We start from the raw sequence: 6,000 nt of genomic DNA, 5'->3' as shown, positions 1-6,000 counted from the left end.
TCACCATGGAATGCAGTATTTGTAGCTAACAATGCTGTATTGAATACTTTAAAATTATTACCAGGCCATGGTTTATATTCCAAGTTCTTATGATGGATATTAAATGAAGAAAAAGTCCATAACAAAAAGGGGCCAGGGGAAATGGAGAGTGAGGAGTGTATTTATACCCTTTAACTGTCTTCATGCCTTCATCAGGCAAAACGGTCAAAATTATCCACATGCACATGTTAAATAGACATATCAACTTTATGGAAATTCTACTAAAGTGGTTTTATGAATATTAGTAATTATTTTGGAAATGAGTAAAACAGTAAGTTGTGAATTATAAAATACATTAATATTTATGAAATAAACTAAAGTTGATGGGGGAACTTCTATCAGTTATCTTATTTTAATTTGTAAAATTTTCACCTTTAATTTAATAGAAAACACTATGTACATAAAAATGATACAAAATTAACTAAAGTAGAGTTTTCTTCCTTCACAGACCTCCTGTGATGTATTTACTTTGTGCAAATTTAAATCAAAATAATAACATTGTTGAATTTTGAATACCTACTTCAGTTATTCATTACCACCTTCTTGTTTTAATAAAAAATTTCATGGGTTACCTGTCATAAATTTAGTATTTAAATAATGTTAAAAAATTAGACCAATTTTCTTGATATTTAATTTTCAATATGCTTGAACCTAAAATGTAATTATTTCATAAGTTGAATTATGACAAACAATTAGAAAAAATAGAAAGATTAACTACCTGAGAATATAATCATGTCAAATATTATTCATGAATAATTTTGCCCAATACAAAAGCTGTTATATTATATTGGCTGATTAAGAAAACTTTGTATTAAGATTATTTAGAGAACAGCCCTGAGAAGTATGATTTAAAACCATTTCTAGTACAGATAAATCTCTTGGGTTTTGTAGAGTATGATTCTGAAACTGTGTATTTTCTTCAACTTATTGTTTAATTTACAATCATTTAGCCATCCATCTAGAATATCTTACAAATTCTGTGACCCTCTTTGGGCTGGAAACAAATGAATATAAAACAGTAGACTTTCCCAAGCAGCAGGAGATGTTTATTGTAAATTGTCTGTAGCCGGAAAACAGTTTTCATACTATTCCATTATATCATAGTGGGCTTACTCAGCAGTGAGCTTCTACAAAAATTGATTGTGTGATGCAGCTGGTTATGAATTATAAAAAAGATAAACAGGTGTTCCTTCATAACAAAAACTAAAAGCTTGTTCAAACATTACTCCACAGATATTTGGAGATGTGTAGCAGGGTAAAAATGCACAAACATCAGCACAAGAGACCTATTTGCAAACTCTATAGATTTAGCATCTCTTCATACTCAAACTGGGTTTGCATTCTATACTTTGTTGAACAAAAACATTGCAACCAATGTTTTGTTATTGCAACCTTTCCTGTTCATATCAGTGCCAAAGACAGTGCATTTTATTATTCTATGCTTTTGGATAAAGCATAATTAATTTACACACATTTGAATGAGTCAACCAAATCACTGAACTTTACAGTAGTTACTATTCTGATATAAAATATAATGAGTTTCAGTGTTAAATAATGATATTTTAGATGAATGCTTCAATATATGGTTTATTTGAAATGGAGTAACTAGGAGTGTGGTTAGATGGATTTCAGGAGCTGTTTAAGATGTACTGTGAGTTCAAGACCGGTTTAAGTTACACAGAAAGATCCTGTCAAAAAGCAAGAACAAAATGAATAAAGAACAAAAAAATCCCAAGCAACAACAAAAATTCCAAACAATTAAGGGAGTGCTAATTGTTGAAATGAATTATATAGGTGTATATATTTATAAACATGTATAATTATAAATACATAAATATATTATCTATTTACAACTATATATACATACACACATGCATATACATACACAAATGCACACACACACACGCACACACACACACACAAACATATATATATATATATGTATATAAAACACTTCTTTGTGCCTGTTTTTGTGTGTGTGTTTGCATGTGGGAGTCTGTGTACATCTGTGTGCACATGTTTACTTTTATGTGTTGGGGAATTAAATGAACTACTGTTATAGTTCAACCAAAGTATACTCTTCAAAGAAACTTAGTTAAAATGACATAGCAGAAACTTAAACAGCATGTATAGTAGTTATTTTATGTACATTTAGTATTATTAGTTACAGGGAAACACAAGTGAAACAGGAAATGCAATGTTATTTAACACTAAACACAAATATTACAGATTTACAAAGAAGATTTATAATTCAACAACTGACAGGTATCTGCAACAGTTGGGAATCTTCCACAGATCTCTAAGAACACATTTTATTAATCTGTAAATTGAAGTAATACCCAAAGTGTTCAAATTCTGCCAAAAAATTAACAGCATCTTTCATGGAAACACATAGGTGTGAATAACCATGCAAACATTCAAAGGAAGAAAAACATTCAAAGTACTGACATGGGCATTATGTGTGAAAAACAAACCAAAGCCAAAAGTCAACATACTATATGATTAAATGTATACAAATCCATAGAACATGGGAAAATATCCATACATGATGCATATACATAGACAGACAGACAGACAGGCAGACCGACAGACAGACACATATGGAAGATTCTTCAATAGTAAGTTTTCATATGGTTTTTCAAAAGTCCTTTAGTGTTTCTTGCCTCTCTTCCCATTCTATTTATTCCTTTATGACACTATATTATATTTCTCCTTCTTTAAGAGATTTTCTTCCTCTCTCACCTCTTGATCCATTCCAGCTCTGTAACTTCTGCAGATGCGCTAAAAGTAACACACATAACTTAAGATTAAAAGCTAACCTCAAGATATAAGAGAAAAGTTGGTAAGTTTGTCTTTCTAGGTCTGGGTTACCAAACCTAGGATAAGCCTTTCTAGCTCCATCCGTTTATCTACAAATATCATAACTTCATTTTCTTTTCTTTTTTTCTTTTTGGTTTTTCAAGATAGGGTTTCCCCATATAGTCTTGGTGTCTGTCCTGGATCTCACTCTGTAGACCAGGCTGGCCTCAAACTCACAGTGATCTGCCTGACTCTGCCTCCCAAGTCCTGGGATTAAAGGCATGAGCCACTACTGCCCAGCTATAACTTCATTTTCTTAAAAATCTGAGTAATATTTCATTGTATAAATGTAGCACATTTTTTTACACATTCACCAGTTGATGGACAAGAGAATCAATGACTGTGTATGAGCAAGTATCTCTGTAGTAAGATGTAGAGTCAATCAGAGTTGACAGGACCTACTGGGAAACTTTATAGTAGATTTTGTAAATGTAAGAGCCATTCTGTACCAGGTTTTTTCCTTTAGCCACCAACCAGCTCATAAATCATGACATGGAGATTCCTTATTAGTTTTGAATGTTTGGCCTAGCTTAGGCTCATTTCTGGCTACCTCTTTTATCTTAAATTAACCTGTGTCTCTTTACCTTTAGCCTCGAGGCTTTTTAACTTTCTTCCTTCTGTACATCTTATTTTCACTGTTTCTCATGTCTATCTGGTTGGTGGTGCCAGGCTTCTTGCCTCGGGCATCTCCCTCATTCTTTTCTTCTTCTTCTTTTTCTCCTTTAGCCTAGATTTCTCTTCCTATTTCTTCTCTCTGCCTGTTATACATATCTATCCTTTCTCTGCCTACCTATAGCTTTTTATTAGACCAATCAGGTACCTTAGGCAGGCAAGGTAAAACAAATGTAACACATCTTTGCACAGTTAAAGTAATATTCCACAGCATAAACAAATGTACATCTTTGCTTAGTTAAGATAATATTCTCCAAACCATGCTGAACAAAACACAGGAGAGCATAATACAAGAAATGTATTTGTAAACAATATGTATGAGTATGCTGTCCATGGAGTATTGTGTGTTTATTTATGCCAAATATTTTTCTAGAAAGGCAAAAAAATGTGTATTAAATAATGACTTATTTACTACAGATTTTTGAAAATCATCAGCCTCATAAGGCAGATCCTTTTAATTACATGGTGTGGTAGTTTGAATGTATTTGGCCCCTATAATTTCATAGGGTGTGGCACTATAAGGAAGTGTGGCTTTGTAGGGGTGGATATAGCCATGTTAAAGGAAGTGTGTCACTGAGGGGGTGGACTTTGAGGTTTTTTATGTGCAGGATACAGCCCAGTTAGTCATCTGACTTCCTGCTGTCTGCAAGACATAGGACACTGGGTTATTTCTCCAGCAACATGCCTGCCTGCATGTAACCATCCTCCATCATCATGATGGACTATGATGATATTTTATTTGTATTAAAATGTTATTTGTATGTTAATAAATAAAGCTGCCCGGGGGTCAGAGCTATTAGCAAGCCATAGGAAAGCAGGGCACTGATGGCGTATGCTTGTAATCCCAACACTTGGTAGGCAGAGCTAGGCATGTGTCTCTGTGTGTTCAACGATACAGCCAGCATTGGAGACACATGCCTTTAATCTCAATACCAACCACAGAAGACCTGGAGGTCTATACAGACAGGCAGTGACGAGGCGGTCATGTGGTTGGTTTTACAACCAATGGGAAGGCAGAACAGAAAGTCTATGTAAAGACTTTAACACAGGAAGTAGCTCTCTTTTGGAGAGGTAGGACCACCGCAGGAGGAAGTGTAAGGTTTTAGCTCTTAGCTCTGACCTCTTGGCTTTCTTCTTTGCATTGTTTCTGTGTTTTTTATTTAATAAGATGGTTGGTTACATCTACAATGGACTGACCTCTAAAACTGTAAGCAAGCCATCCTAATTAAGTGTTTTCTTTATAAGAGATGCTGTGGTAATGGTGTCTCTTTAACAGCAATAGTAAACCCTAACTGAAACACATGATTTATATTTATTTAATTTTATGGATATATCTTCCTTTTGAGTTCTGAAATCACATTTAGAAAAAGATCACAAATTCTTCTTTTCCTTACTAGTTCATCTATACCTCATTAAATTTCTTGATAACTAAATGTTTGATAACTTTATTGCTTTTTTATCTGTGTGTGTGTGTTTGTATGTGTGCATTTGAAAGAGACAGAAGTAGGCATCACATTCCTGGGCCTGGGTGTGGAGTGACAAACAGCTGTGAAATGACTGACCTAACTGCTGAGTCCCAAGCTCCAGCCCTCTATATGAGTAATGAAAGCTCTTAACCAATGAGCAATCTATAACTCATATTTAATTTTAAAGTTCCCTCTTAAATTTGTCTTATTTTACTGTGATTTTAAATATTACTATGTGTATGTTAGTTGAAAACTTCTGCAATAATGTAATACACATTTTCATGTTTTGCATTTTTAACATATTCTTATTTATTTTAGTACAGAGTGGGGAACCAGTCACAAAAAACCACCTCTCCCTAAGGAACTATTCAAAATTGACAGTTTCATGAATAAGGAGAATCATCTTTTAAGAGTTTCACGACTTGTAGGCTAACCACACTCTAATGGATGGCCCCACACCCAAGAGAATATGAGCATCACAAATGGGACTTTTATGGTTTCGAGGAGAAGAAAGGAAGCTGGGTGAAAGTAACAGGAATCTTAAAAGGTCTTGTTAAATAAAAAACTCGGGGCCAAGTATTGGTGTAAATTCTGAAAGATCAGAGAGATAGAATAAGCCACAACCAACCTCAACCCAACAACTCCTCAACCAATCCTGTTTCTTCAGACTGGAAGCTTCTGAGTCCTCACCCAAAATGGATCTCAGCTGAACTGCTGCTAAAAGGCCTAAAAGCTTAAGCCTCTAGTTCCTGGTCCTCACACCTTATATTCCTTTCTGCTTCCTGCCATTACTTCCTGGGATTAAAGGTGTGTGTCTTTCCCAAACAAGACATGAGATCTCAAGTGCTGGTATTAAAAGTGCATGTCACCATGCCTGGCTGTTTCCAGTGTGGCCTTGAATTCACAGAGATCTGGATGGATCTCTGCCCCCAGAATGCTAGGATTACAGGTGTGTGCTACCACT

The sequence above is a fragment of the Peromyscus leucopus genome, chromosome 15, assembly GCF_004664715.2.
Source record: "Peromyscus leucopus breed LL Stock chromosome 15, UCI_PerLeu_2.1, whole genome shotgun sequence".
NCBI classification, from domain to species: Eukaryota; Metazoa; Chordata; class Mammalia; order Rodentia; family Cricetidae; genus Peromyscus; species Peromyscus leucopus.
This window is presented reverse-complemented; position numbering follows the sequence as displayed.